General features: G+C 38.2%; 2 long non-coding RNA genes across 23 annotated transcripts in view; one reads left to right on the forward strand and one right to left on the reverse strand.

Moving 5' to 3' along the window:
• The first annotated feature begins 191 nt into the window (after nt 1-191).
• LOC113744806 (uncharacterized) lies at nt 192-844 on the forward strand. Its single transcript, XR_003461822.1, has 3 exons — nt 192-414; nt 533-568; nt 717-844. It is a non-coding gene; the product is annotated as an uncharacterized LOC113744806 (long non-coding RNA).
• A 14,874-nt stretch (nt 845-15,718) lies between these two features.
• LOC113744808 (uncharacterized) overlaps nt 15,719-15,915 on the reverse strand; it is a 1,113-nt gene continuing 916 nt past the window's right edge. For 17 of the 22 annotated variants that reach the window (XR_003461835.1, XR_003461838.1, XR_003461827.1 and 14 more), the window contains one exon: nt 15,722-15,741. This is a non-coding gene — a long non-coding RNA (uncharacterized LOC113744808). Of the gene's footprint in view, nt 15,742-15,888; nt 15,900-15,915 lie in introns of those variants that run through there. The other 5 variants (XR_003461845.1, XR_003461843.1, XR_003461830.1 and 2 more) reach the window with 3 other exon arrangements.

Consider the following 15,915-nt stretch of genomic DNA (forward strand, 5'->3'; position numbering starts at 1 on the left):
TCTCTGTGTTCTCTGTGATCTCTCTGTGATCTCTGTGATCTCTTTGTGATCTCTGTGATCTCTGTGATCTCTGTGTTCTCTCCGTGTTCCTGTTTTTTGTTTTCTGGATTATTTGCCTTTTGGTTCGTGTTTTTGCCTGTTTTTTTCCAGCCGCCTTTTGGTTCATCTGTTTTTTGTGTCCTTTGTTTTTTTTTGGAATATTGCTCTGTGTTTTTTTCTTTTACGTTTTTGATTATATTAAAAGTGAGCTCTGGTCCACCCTAACCTGCCTGCAATTGGGTCCTTTTCTGAAACCTCAACGCTCCTCCCGTAACACCTGGTTCTTCTTCATCAGTACTGAAGATAGTCAGTGGGGAAGGACGCCGACCGCCAATGTGTAGACGTGAGATCCAACCTCGGCTCCAGCAACCTGAGGTACGTGACCAAAGTGTGTGTGATGTGTGTACAAAACTCAAAATCCAACAAACCTGTCAAGCTGTTGCGTTCATTTCTCGTCATGAATTTCCATCGACTTTCTCCGATTTCAACACAGACGACCATCAAGGGAACAAAGAACAGGTGAATCCAGGTAAGTCAAAGGTAAGTGAAGTTAGCTGGCTTCAACAAAGCCTTGTCTAAATTTTTAATTATTGTGAATATTTGATGTTTCTTATTTAATAGAACCTAAACTTGATTTTCTTTAACACGACTCATTGTCTTCATTACTGCATGCTAAGGTTCTCATGGCGTCCTGTCCTGTGGTCTCGTTCCAAACACTCTGACAGCGTTGACGTGGAGCGAGGCGTGTTGACAGTAAATAGATAGCAGTTAAATAAAAAGCTGCACCTTTCCACAGAGGAGACAATTCATCAGGGAGCGTTTTTAAAGTTTCAAAGTTTAATCGTCTGCAGTTTGAAGCATCTTCCTCTTAATTGACACCCTCATCTTGGTTCAAACGCTGCTTGCTGATCCCTTGAGGATCACATTAAACATTGTTTGAGCTACTGACTTTCTTTGACAAGTTTTTCTGCAAGCTTTAAAGAACTCTTGAAGTGAGAGCGGCCGACTGCAGCTGCAGCGTTCACACAAACTACGCCTTGAAATGACAAAATGTCTGGCGTGTTTTTAGGACGTGCTCTCTGAGTGTGATCTCACATGATTCATCTCACATGATCTGAAGATGTTCCTCTCAGACACTGACACATTTCTGTCATGCTGTCATCAGGCAGCAACCTGTCTGCCAGCTCTGTTCAAATCTCTCCTGTAAGACCCACTGTTACAATTATTTTTGTTGTCCCCCAAAAAAACTATAATTTGTTTTGTTTTGGGTCAACCACATTAACCACATGCTCATTGGGTCCTCCTCCGGTCTCACAATGCTGTTGGGTCATACATTTGTATATAAGGCCTGCCCTCAGGTCAAGAAGTCACACAACCTCCAGACTTGAGCATCGTCCCTTCAATGAACTGGACTGGATTTATCTGACTGAAGTATTTGTGGTTGTTACAGTGTCTAGAACATGTGCATATGTAGTTATTGTGGAAAATGTGTCCTACTTTTTATCTAGAGCTTGTTTTGTAATTATTCCAACGTTGGGTGAATGTGGTACTGTTTTTAAAATGTTCCCAATATAACTTTAAACTAACATGATTTACACATTCTGGCCCTTAGCCTTATATTGGATTACATGTATTATTGTATAAGAAACTAACATGCAAAGATTATTGATATTGCCATATCTAATATTTTCATTTACTTAGAATGATTTCTAACCACCTTCAACACCCAGTATTTTCCCCTTATCACAGAAAGCAGGACTAACAAAGAAATTCGTGCATGTCTGCTCTTTGTCTTGGCTATTGATAAGAAAATGTGCCTATCAATTCGTTGTCAAAACAGTTGTGGGGGGTGCCTGGAGGGGCATTAGTTGCATTGTTCTGGAACAGGTGCTAATGTTCAGGAATGTAAGGTATGGTCGTAAGTTGGCAACATTACGTTTTGTGAACAATTTGACACTGTCAGAGATTGAAAAGAGGGACAAACTCTGGGAACTCAGACCATGGCTTGACTCATTCAGAGAGAAATGGCTGCAGGTGGTACCAGAAGAGCACAATTCCGTGGATGACATGATTCCTTTCAAGGGGAAGTTCAGCTGCAACAAGCAGTATAAGCAGGGGTTCAAAGTATGGGTGAGAGCTGGAATCTCTGGCATGGTGCTTGACTGTTGTTTACCAAGGGAGCAACAATGGAATATGAGTCAAATCTGAACTTGGATTGTCAGGTGATGTTGTGATGAAGCTTGCCTCCACACTTCCAAAGGGTCAGAACTACAAGATCTATGCAGACAACTACTTCACCTCTGTTCCACTGGTAGTGAAGCTCCTTGAGCAAGAAGAAGAAGTGTAGAGGAAGCTTTGACTACAGAATGGAGGGGAAACACAACATCTGTGCTGTCAAATGGTATGACAACAGGGCAGTCACACTTGTGTCATCCTTCGCTGGACCAGAACCTGCGCAGGAGATTCAACGCTGGGACAAAGCCACCAAAACCTACATTGACGTTGAAAGGCCTTACATTGTGGGTACCTACAACAAATACATGAGAGGTGTGAATTTGTTGGACTGATTTACAGCAAAACACAAGTTCACCCTGAAATCCAGGCCTTGATACATGTACAACTTCTGGCACACCATCACCCTCACTGTGGTCAACACCTGGCTCCTCTACAAGCGGCACTGCCAAGCTCTCAAGATGCCAAAGAAGGAGATACTGAACATGCATCATGCAGAGACCATCCTCAGGTGATGGGAGTCCAAACGGTGTATTGGTCTTCCAAGAAGTAATGTGCACCCCCCCCACTGGATGTGAGCAAGGACCTAACTGGACATTTCCCAAAGCATTAGTTCTCCCAGTGTGGGTGTTTACAGAGAATCACATCCTAGGTTATTGTTTAATGGATGTTGGTCAGTCATTGTCTGAGTCAGAGGTATTGTTAGAACTATAATTTTGTGGTTTCTCTGCAGATCCTTTCATTAGAGATAGAACAGGAGGAGTCTGCGAACCCAAGGAAGTCCTCTTCATCCAACTCCTCATTCAAGATTTTAAAAAGGTGTTTTTTTCTTCTTCACCAGGAGAAATAATCAAATAAACACAAGATAAAGAGATAAATGTTTTGTTTTGTTCTAGACACTGTTTGGAGCTTTTGGTAAAGGGACCAATGAAATACACTCCCAGCATTTACCAGGGGTGGTGAGCTTGGGTTTGTTGGAGTTTTCCTGCAAGTTTTCTGTTTTCTGGTTTGTAAAGTTGACGTGTAACAGTTTTTTTACATGTTCTCTGACATCCCAGCTCAGCTTTGGCCAGTAGACAAGATGTTGTAGTTTTCGGTAGGTTTTGTGCCTGCCCAGATGTCCAGAGAGGGGATCTTCGTGGAAGTAGTCCAGTAACTGTGAGCGGAAACTAGGAGGTATGTTGAGTTGGTAGATGGTTTTGTATGGGAGGTTGACGAGACGGTAGAGGAGATCATCCACGATGATGTATGAAGGGTTTGGATTAATGACTTGTCCAGTTTCTACTACTTTTTGATATAGAACCTGCCATTCTTGATCTTCCTGTTGTGTCTTCCACAGGGCCTCAGGTGAGATAGGAAGCTCTTTTGATGGTTTTGGAGGGGCAGATGTGATGGTAGCATACACGGGTACGGTTGTATGGATGGAGTCTGTAGGAGCGCAGGAGAGGGCAACCGACACAGTGTTGCACTTTCACTTTCTGTATTCAACAGTGAAGGTGAATTCTTGAAGCCGGAGTGCCCACCTGGTGAATCGTGTGCTAGGTTTAGTGGTTTTAAACACCCATAGAAGAGAGGCATGATCTGTAACCACTGTGAATAGTCTACCTTCCAGGTAAGTTCTCCACTTCTCAACTGCCCACACCACTGCCAAACATTCTAGCTCAGTGGCAGCATAGTTTTTCTCTGCAGGGTTTAGACTGCGGCTGGCAAAGGCAAGGGCTTCCTCTGTTCCATAATTGGATTTGGAGCCACAGAGGAGGGATCCCTCTCCCAGGACGGACAGACGTGCAATAGATGTCACGTGTACAGAACAAATCAACACAAACATATTGTACAATTACAATGACTGATAAAATGACAATGAATCACAATGAATGATAAAATGACAATGAATTACAATGACTGATAAAATGACAATGAATTACAATGACTGATAAAATGACAATGAATTACAATGAATGATAAAATGACAATGAATTACAATGAATGATAAAATGACAATGAATTACAATGAATGATAAAATGATTACAGTAGCAGATATGGCAGCAATAATGACAGTAGTAATATGTGTAGTGGACGTCATGCAGGACCACAGCAGCAGCCACGATCCACGAGAACCTGCTGGACGACAGAGACAGAAACTCCAGGGAAGAAGTTTAGTTAGTGACATGATTAATGAGACATGAAGGTTTACAGAGGGAGAGAGAGAGAGAGAGAGAGAGAGAGACCCCCGGCACTCTAATCCTATGGTATGGATGGTAATGTCATCTAAGTAGACAAAACAGATGATTCTCCATGAGCCTCTGGAAGGTAGTGGGGGCATTCTTAAGTCCAAATGACATGACTTTAAATTGGAACAGTCCGTGAGGGCATATAAAGGCTGTGATTTCCCTCACCTCTAGATCCATCTCCACTTGCCAGTAGCCACTATTTAGGTCTAGTGAATATAAAACAACAGCACCTGAGAAACTATCCAATATCTCCTGGATTGTGGGAATGGGATAAGCATCAGTGACTGTGTTATCATTTACTTTTCAGTAATCAACGCAAAACCTTAGTTTCCCTTCTTTTTTGGGAATCAGGACAACAGATGAGGCCCATGCAGAACAAGAAGGTTCAATGACGTCATCTTTTAGCATGTCCTCGATGAGTTCCTTCATCACTTTCTGTTCAGGAGGAGAGACTCGATGTTCATTTAGCAGAGTATATGTGGAACCTGTATCAACAACAGCTTTTCCTGTCCAGTTCTTTACAGTCAAAGACACTTTCAGCTGTCGTGGGAGGGCAGTATCAGTGCTTCCTCTGGCGGAGCTGAATTTTTTTCCGGCCCTGAACAAAGAGATGTGAGGTGATACATGACGGTGGTTGAGCTGAATGGGTCACGGCGTTCACTGAAGAATGGTTCTGGGGACTTTTTTTTGGGCCGTTGTTCATAGTTAGTCTGACTTGCCTTGTTCTTTTCCAGTTGTTGTCCGAGCCTCACCAATTCATCCACTGTAGTTACTCTGCCTGAGAGCTGGCTTGCCATATGGGGATTGATGTTTTCTGAAAATTAGCTTTAAGACTGCATCTTCCTGAATTCCAGGCTTCCACCTCTGACACAAGGAGCGGTACTTGAAAGCAAAATCTCTAATGCTTTCACCTTCGCCTTGAACTCTTGTCCTCACTCTCTCTGCCAGTTCATCTTCATAATCTTCTGACAAAAGGCAGCACGGAACTTTTCTTGAAAGTCTGACCAGGTATGTGTGTTTAAACGTAGCACATCCCACCAGTCTCTCCCTGTTCTATGTAGAACGTTTCTCGCCCTGGCCTCAGACAGAACAGGAGAATCCTGATTGTTTGTCCAGAGTCATGTAAGTACTGAAAGTGTTGTTCATATGTTGCTGTGACATTTTTTAATAAAGTTGTAATTGTTTTAAATTCTTCTTCCAAAGTTGCTTTTATTGTTTTATCAGTGTCCACATTAATTCAGTCGTCCATAAAGATGAACAACCATCCTGATTTCCAACCTCACCCTGAGATGCCACTGGCAGAGGAATGAGAGGTTGAGACTGATCCGGGTTCAGTGTAACACATAAATCCATGTCTACTAAGGAATATGTGGTCCTTTTCTCTGCAGATGGCTGAGTTGGACTGCAGTCCAAATCCAGGGTTTTAGTGAATCCAGATATCTGGGGTGCCACTTTTTGTATCGGGTCGACTAGAATATTGTTGGGGTGCCAGTTAGAGTCAAGTCTGACAAAGTAAAATGAAACATTACAAAAATAGTTTAGTCAACCCACACAAAATAATAACCATGCAGACCAACACAGCAATAAACCACAAAAGCAATCAAACACACCAACCATGCAATTTCTACAATATATATTTTTACACTTCGCAGGCGCTCCAAGTGTTTTTCTATATTTGGGTTTTACAGGGTTAAATGAAGTCAGAGTGACCTTTGACCTCTAAGGACTCACAGACTGAACTACAGACACCTCCAGTCTGTGCTCATTTTCAAGCATTAATAATTATTAATAATAACAACTTTGTATGAAAGTCACAAACAGACATTTAAATCATGTTTGAGGTTTTATATGAAATTCGTTTTTTTTCTATTTCTTGTTGACGCTGAGGTGTCACAATGACATTAAACCCTAATATATACTGAACATAGAAAATATGAGAGTATACGCACACAAAAATAATATATCACAAATGAATCAAGAAAAATGTTTTGAGGAGGAAAGTTAAAAATCCAACAAGAAGTCTGTGACCGAACATGTAAAGGGTTAAATACACACTGTCACTGTTCTACTACGGCTGCTGTTAGCTCAGTTTGATAGCTGTTGGTAGAGAAGAGAGTGAAGAGGACGCTGACGGAGGAAGCTAAGAAGAGAAAAGGAGAGAGTGAGCGAGCAAGAAGCCGCCGGACAAGAGTAAATGTGGGACTGACTTTTAGTGGTTGGTGAGAGCTTGGTGAAATAAAAGGCTGAAAGACAGACGCCGAGCTGGGCTGACTGCTGCTGGACTAGGCAGTGAGATCAGCTGCTGCTGGGTCTGGTTCTGGTTCTGGGCTGACTGCTGCTGGACTAGGCAGTGATATCAGCTGCTGCTGGGTCTGGTTCTGGTTCTGGGCTGACTGCTGCTGGACTAGTCAGTGATATCAGCTGCTGCCGGTTCTGGTTCTGGTTCTGGGCTGACTGCTGCTGGACTAGGCAGTGAGATCAGCTGCTGCTGGTGAAATAAATGGCTGACTGACAGACGCCGAGCTGGTGCTGGTGACTCTTTCTATCTGAAAGACAGCTGACAGATCTCTGTGTGCGGTGCACAGGTTTGATTCCTAATCCGTGTTTATGGCTCAGCTAAATAAAGATAAACCTGATCGGACCGTCTGCTTCAGGTCCGTCACACGCTGACGAGCTGAGCCTCATTAGTCTGTCCGTTAGTCAAATCTCTGCTGATTAAAGTTGTTAGCGGAGTCTCAGCAGTGTAATTAAAGAAAAACAGTGTGCACTGACAAACGGTGTCATGTGTTCCTCCGGACCAGCTGGTTCTGTGACCCACACTGAGCCGGGTCAGATGGAGCACTCAGTCCTGAAGGGTTTCTGTGGATTTGCACCCTGAATCTGTCACAGACACACGTGTTCACATGTATGTTTGACACACAAACAAACATGATCGATGCACTCACTCCATGCAGACTCTTGGTGAACTGTCCCTCAGTAAACAGCCTCTCTCTGGGCAGAGTGAGCCGGGTTAGTCCCTCTGTTCACTGATGGACACGAAGTTAATCTACAGTAACCGTCTCATTACCCTGCATCAAACCAACGCGGGATAAAGCCACTTCCTGTCCGCCGTGTTCCCGTTCCCATTAATGACGTTCAGAGGCCTCGTCGCTGAAAACGTGCTGCTCTGATTACACCGCCGTGGAAGGAACAGCCACCAAATGGCGCTGTCAGCCCTCAGGTTTAATTGCTTTGGCACCGGTGCCAACTCTAATCACCTGTCATGGCGAACAACAGCTGCATCTGTTTACACGTCTGTCAGAGTGCCGGTGGTGGAGGGCTTGACCCCGGACACAGAAGGTCACATGTCCTCCTGATATGGAAGTCAGTAGCGCTGCAGGGGGGACGGGGGAGGACACGGGCCGATCCCGGGGAGGTCAAAAATCATTATTATTCATGAACATGAAACCTGATTAATAATTACTTTAATTATCAATCAATATTTGCATTATTTATTTTTAATTTGATGATAAAACACAAATAGTTAAACACAGAAACAAAAACAAATACATTTAAAGAAAGCTGATTTTTTACATTCTTCTTATTTTGATTATATCACTGCACCAAACGTGGATTCATCCACCGCTGAAAAAAGTCCCAACAAACACAAAAACAGCTGAAATCTCCACAAGTCAACAAACATTAAAAACTATAAACACATAAAATATAAATGTAACAAATATATAAATATAAACATCATGAAATAAATCTTTCTGATTTATGAACAGCTGTCTGTATGATTAATATTTACATGTTTAAAGAGTCATTTAGAATTTGCGTTTCAGTTTTTATTTGTCATAATTAAGAACAATAATATTTACATGTCGTCGTTTGTCTGACTCACATAACATAAAAAAGAAGAAATTATCTGATTAATAATAAATAATGAATTTATTAGTCTTAATTAGTCTTTAGGAGGAACCAATGGGCTGAGAGCCACAGACAGGAAGTCAGACAGTATTTAGAGACGGACCAACATTTATTTTATTAATAATAATAATTAATTACAGTTAATCTGTGAAACTAACGAACAAACCTCAGAGCCCGTTTGTGATGATCGGAAGAAGTCCCCAGAAGACACACAAACACACACACACACACACACACACACACACACACACACACACATAAACAAACAAACAAACACACATCCACACACACACACACATAAACAAACACACACACCACAAGAACACACACACAAAACTGAACAAACACACATAAACAAAACAAACCAACAAGAAACAACAACCACACACGAACAACAAACAACATCACCACATCATACACAGAAAAATCACACACCACACAGTAAACAAACCACCACAACAACCAACACACACCACAAATCAACAAACACCACAAACACACATCCACACAAACAAACAAACACCACACAAGTAAACAAACCAAACCACACACACACACCATAACACATACAATACACAACCACACATACACACACACTAAACAAAAACCCAAAAACACACACCCAATACTAAACAACCAAACACAACATCATAAACTAAAACAAACACACACTACAAACCAAAACCACAACTCACACACACACAGAAACAAACAAACACACACCAACACACACACATAAACAAACCCCTCCACCCTCTGATCTACCCCCATGCTCATCCACCAGAAAGTGGGCATCCTGACAGGAGCAGCTGGTCTCCCCTCCCCTCGCCTCCACCTCCTCCATCTCTCCAACCTCGCCTCCACCGCCCTCCACCTCGCCTCCCCCACCCTCCTCCACCACCCAGAAAAGAAAACCCGCGAACAGCCCCGCCTCCAACTCCTCCACCTTCGCCTCCACCTCCTCCATCTCGCCCCACCTCGCCTCCACCTCCTCCACCCCGCCTCCACCTCCTCCACCCCGCCTCCACCTCCTCCATCTCGCCTCCACCCAACTCACCAGATTGATGAAATTTTCATAACCGGCTCTTGGAGTCAGAGTTCACCTTCACCATAATTAATGAGCAGCTCAGAGATCCTTGAGCAGACAATATGTTCTCCGCAGGGTGATCAGGAACACGGTACCCACAGACCGACTGTTGCCGCCACATCACGCCACATCACACACACTAACTGGTTAGCAGATATCTGTGTTGTGGATATCCAAAATCTCCTCTGCAGTTTGATTAATGAAGAAAAGACATTTTGTGTAGTGTTATGTTTCTATATGTAAATGAGGCATTGTGTTAACTGCAGACACAAACAAAGTGAATTAAATGTTACGCTGTCTAAATCATGAAAACACAGAGTCCAAAGACGTGACACGTTAAATCATGTTGTTGTGTAAATCGATCCTGAAATGTGAAGTTTGTGATTTTAACATTAAAATTCAGCTTTAAACTCATTAACATTAAAATCACACAGATGATTCATTTGGTCACACAAATGTACTCCAGTATTTATTATTTATTTTATTATCCATTATTTTTCTGCAGCTTCTTCTTTATTTTATTTCACTACATTTATCTGACAGCTCAGATTTATTCATGAACATTTTACATTTGACGAGTTCAACAATTAATAAACCTGAAAATGTTCTTTCATATTAAAATGTCAGTGATGATAATGATGATTTAAAATACAGTTTGAGTAATGGGTAAAGTATGAACGTGTTGCAGAACAAAATTAAAAAACTTTAATAAAATAAAAAATGACTCTGATCGCGTAAATGTAATTCTGAGGTATTTGTATTCATACTGCATATCAGTACTTTATACTACATTTACATACTGATAACTATATTTTACACTCAGATTAATAAAATAAAATAAAACAAATTCATGATGATCAATAAAACTGTTTTATATTATTTAATTAACATGAGCTCCATTTTTCAAAGCTGCAACATCAAAGTGATGAACACATTAATGCCACAACAACAACAAGAACATTATTATTATTTTTACATATATTATAGTAATAATAATACCAACAATAAGAATATTGTGGAGTATTTTTACTTTTGGTACTGTGAGTATATTTCGATGTTGATACGTTTGTTATATATTAGATACAGTACTTTAACTTGTCACAGAGTATTTGTACACTCTGGTAGTATTTCGACCAGTCACAGGTTAACGTGTATCCATGGTAACGCCTTAATGCACATACATGAACAGTCGATCATGCTGCGTGTTCATCAGTGTACCTGCAGAGACGTTCACACGTGTTCATCAGCTGCCCTCTAGTGTCACATGAAAGACTCACTGATCGGATCAGGCCTGAACTTCAGCCAGAGCTGCAGAGAAAAAATGTTTATTAAAACACATGTATTAAAATATGTCTTTAAAATATATATATTTATTACAGGATGTTGCGCTGTGGACGATAGGCGTACAGACAGGCACCACATCTTGTCAGACGATGTGTGACTTGTCTGCTCTGAGCTGAGCTGCTGCTCCTCCACCCTGCATGTGGAGGTGAAATCTGCCTATATTACAATGTGAACCGGGTGGAGGTGAAGAAGGTCCGTGCTTGTCTGGTTCTGGACTTGACAGCTGTTGCATGGAGGCGGGCATGGCCCGTTGAACAAAAGGTCGGCAGGCATGATGATTTCAACGATAGACTGACTCTCTGACAGACGCTCACCGTCCCAGCCTGAAGAGATGAGGCGGGGTCAAAGGTCATGGCTGGTAGAGGCAGCAGTGATGGGAGACTGTCACAGCCCGGTGAGCCCGACATGCAGACTGAACTCATTCTGTCCACGCGGCGCTCAGCTCGGCCTGCTAAATGAGATCAATTCAGATTCATGAAAGGCAGACGTCTGACAGCACGTCTGTCAAAGGTACCACAGAACCATCACGGCGAACCATCAGACCACCACACTGCTCATAAACATGTAAAGTCAGGTCAGAATCAGTACTCAAATTGGCCTGACGTCTCCCAGAAAGGTTGTCACGGTAACAAGATGATGGAAATGAGCTGAGAGAGAGCTGATGGACGAACACGTGAGACACATGACGTAGGACGTTTCTATATGTTTTATATTATGTTTCTATATGTTATAATATGTTTCTGTATGTTATATTATGTTTCCATATGTTATAATATGTTTCTGTATGTTATATTATGTTTCTATATGTTATATTTATGTTTTATATGTTTTATATTATGTTTCTATATGTTATAATATGTTTCTGTATGTTATATTATGTTTCCATATGTTATAATATGTTTCTGTATGTTATATTATGTTTCTATATGTTATATTTATGTTTTATATGTTTTATATTATGTTTCTATATGTTATAATATGTTTCTGTATGTTATATTATGTTTCCATATGTTATAATATGTTTCTGTATGTTATATTATGTTTCTATATGTTATATTTATGTTTTATATGTTTTATATTATGTTTCTATATGTTATAATATGTTTCTGTATGTTATATTATGTTTCCATATGTTATAATATGTTTCTGTATGTTATATTATGTTTCTATATGTTATATTTATGTTTTATATGTTTTATATTATGTTTCTATATGTTATAATATGTTTCTGTATGTTATATTATGTTTCCATATGTTATAATATGTTTCTGTATGTTATATTATGTTTCTATATGTTATATTTATGTTTTATATGTTTTATATTATGTTTCTATATGTTATAATATGTTTCTGTATGTTATATTATGTTTCCATATGTTATAATATGTTTCTGTATGTTATATTATGTTTCTATATGTTATATTTATGTTTTATATGTTTTATATTATGTTTCTATATGTTATAATATGTTTCTGTATGTTATATTATGTTTCCATATGTTATAATATGTTTCTGTATGTTATATTATGTTTCTATATGTTATATTTATGTTTTATATGTTTTATATTATGTTTCTATATGTTATAATATGTTTCTGTATGTTATATTATGTTTCCATATGTTATAATATGTTTCTGTATGTTATATTATGTTTCTATATGTTATATTTATGTTTTATATGTTTTATATTATGTTTCTATATGTTATAATATGTTTCTGTATGTTATATTATGTTTCCATATGTTATAATATGTTTCTGTATGTTATATTATGTTTCTATATGTTATATTTATGTTTTATATGTTTTATATTATGTTTCTATATGTTATAATATGTTTCTGTATGTTATATTATGTTTCCATATGTTATAATATGTTTCTGTATGTTATATTATGTTTCTATATGTTATATTTATGTTTTATATGTTTTATATTATGTTTCTATATGTTATAATATGTTTCTGTATGTTATATTATGTTTCCATATGTTATAATATGTTTCTGTATGTTATATTATGTTTCTATATGTTATATTTATGTTTTATATGTTTTATATTATGTTTCTATATGTTATAATATGTTTCTGTATGTTATATTATGTTTCCATATGTTATAATATGTTTCTGTATGTTATATTATGTTTCTATATGTTATATTTATGTTTTATATGTTTTATATTATGTTTCTATATGTTATAATATGTTTCTGTATGTTATATTATGTTTCCATATGTTATAATATGTTTCTGTATGTTATATTATGTTTCTATATGTTATATTTATGTTTTATATGTTTTATATTATGTTTCTATATGTTATAATATGTTTCTGTATGTTATATTATGTTTCCATATGTTATAATATGTTTCTGTATGTTATATTATGTTTCTATATGTTATATTTATGTTTTATATGTTTTATATTATGTTTCTATATGTTATAATATGTTTCTGTATGTTATATTATGTTTCCATATGTTATAATATGTTTCTGTATGTTATATTATGTTTCTATATGTTATATTTATGTTTTATATGTTTTATATTATGTTTCTATATGTTATAATATGTTTCTGTATGTTATATTATGTTTCCATATGTTATAATATGTTTCTGTATGTTATATTATGTTTCTATATGTTATATTTATGTTTTATATGTTTTATATTATGTTTCTATATGTTATAATATGTTTCTGTATGTTATATTATGTTTCCATATGTTATAATATGTTTCTGTATGTTATATTATGTTTCTATATGTTATATTTATGTTTTATATGTTTTATATTATGTTTCTATATGTTATAATATGTTTCTGTATGTTATATTATGTTTCCATATGTTATAATATGTTTCTGTATGTTATATTATGTTTCTATATGTTATATTTATGTTTTATATGTTTTATATTATGTTTCTATATGTTATAATATGTTTCTGTATGTTATATTATGTTTCCATATGTTATAATATGTTTCTGTATGTTATATTATGTTTCTATATGTTATATTTATGTTTTATATGTTTTATATTATGTTTCTATATGTTATAATATGTTTCTGTATGTTATATTATGTTTCCATATGTTATAATATGTTTCTGTATGTTATATTATGTTTCTATATGTTATATTTATGTTTTATATGTTTTATATTATGTTTCTATATGTTATAATATGTTTCTGTATGTTATATTATGTTTCCATATGTTATAATATGTTTCTGTATGTTATTCACATGTGTGTCTATGTGTATTTTTATTTATGTTTTTCTATATGTTCTATTTTGTTTCTGTATGTTATTTTATGTTTCTATATGTATATTATTGTTCTGTATTTTATATTAGTTTGTATTATGTATTATTTCTGTTTGTATATGTTATATTTGTGTTTCTCTATGTTTCTATTATGTTTCTGTGATGTTATATTACGTTTTCCTTATGTTTATTTGTTTCTGTAATCTATTTTCCTAATTGATAGAAACAATTTCCCTGCTGGGATTAATAAATTACTTCTGATTATATTTATGTTTCCTTATGTTATATTTATGTTTCCCTAATGTTATATTTATGTTCTTTCACGTTTATAGTTAAATACATTTTGGAATATATATATATATAATTAAGAATCTTTTATCTTTGGAGTGAGACAATAAACATGTTTTGTGTAAGAAATAAATAGAAGCTTTTAAAACTACTCCTTTCCCACAGGTCCACTCACAGTGCGCATGCGTGTTTTCATCATAGCGCACCATTGTATGTTTTCAGTCGCAACCGTCCAGCCCGGAGCTAATGAAGTGATTTAAAGGTAAGAAACGTTTAAAGGTGTGTTTGAAGAGTGTCAGGTATCAACACACGTCACTACTTCCATTAACATAATTAGCTAAGATAAGTATTTAGCTGCGGAGGTTAAACCGGAGAGCTACCGGAGCTAACGGAGCTACGGAGCTAACGGAGCTACCGGAGCTACCGGAGCTACCCGGAGCTCCCGGAGCCTACCGGAGCTAACCGGAGCTAGGAGCTACCGGGAGCTAACGGAGCTACGAGGCTAACGGAGCTAAATACGGAGCAGCTAACAAAAAACCTTTGAACGTAATTCTACGTCACATAGTTGTGACCGCCACATTTTCCGCGCCCTCAGGTCCCTGAATTATTTAATTTATCATGTTTAGTTTAAATCCGTGACACAGGAAGTGACGTCTAGACTCCGTTTTATTTTTAAACGTTCGTTAACGTTCGCCTCACGATGACGCAACACAGCCCATACCTGTTACTGTAAACATGACTCACATCCGTGTGGAGTCGTCCCTCAGGACGGAACAATGTCGCACTCTGCTGGACGACACGGCCGCTGATGTTTCCTGTTCCAGAGATCAACACAGACAACCTGCCCAGACCAGGTACAGACAGCACTAATACAACCTACATACAACCTTACATACAACCTGCCCAGACCAGGTAAGACAGCCGAGCAGACAACCGTTACATATAACCACAGACATAACCGGCCCGACCAGGGAAGACAGCCCTACAAACAACGTACCGACACCGACAGACAACCGTTTGCCCAGAACCAGGAAGAAGCCACGACAACCACATACAAACCACATACAACCGTGCCCAGACCAGTGTAGAAACAGCTTACCTACACGCCCGACCAGGTTAGACACCTACAGACAACCCGGCCCAGATCAGGTAAGACTAGCCGACAGACAATCCGACAGAAACGACATTCCAACCGTGCCAACAGGTAAGACAGCCCGACATGAACAACCTACAGACAACCGGCCCAGACCAGGGAAGACAGCCGACAGACAACCTGACAGGACACCTACATCAGCCGACAGAATAAACCGACATACACACCTACATAATCAATCCGACAGACAACCTACATACAACCTCCTGCCCAGACCAGGTAAGGGACAGCCTACAGACAACTACATACCGCCTGCCCAGACAGGTTAAGACCAGCATACATACAACCAACTAGACAAGTTTTTTCCTCAAGTACAGCCTACATACCACCGACAGACAACCTACATACAACTACATACAACCTGCCCAGACCAGGTC

Source organism: Larimichthys crocea, unplaced genomic scaffold (assembly GCF_000972845.2).
Source record: "Larimichthys crocea isolate SSNF unplaced genomic scaffold, L_crocea_2.0 scaffold214, whole genome shotgun sequence".
NCBI classification, from domain to species: domain Eukaryota; kingdom Metazoa; phylum Chordata; class Actinopteri; family Sciaenidae; genus Larimichthys; species Larimichthys crocea.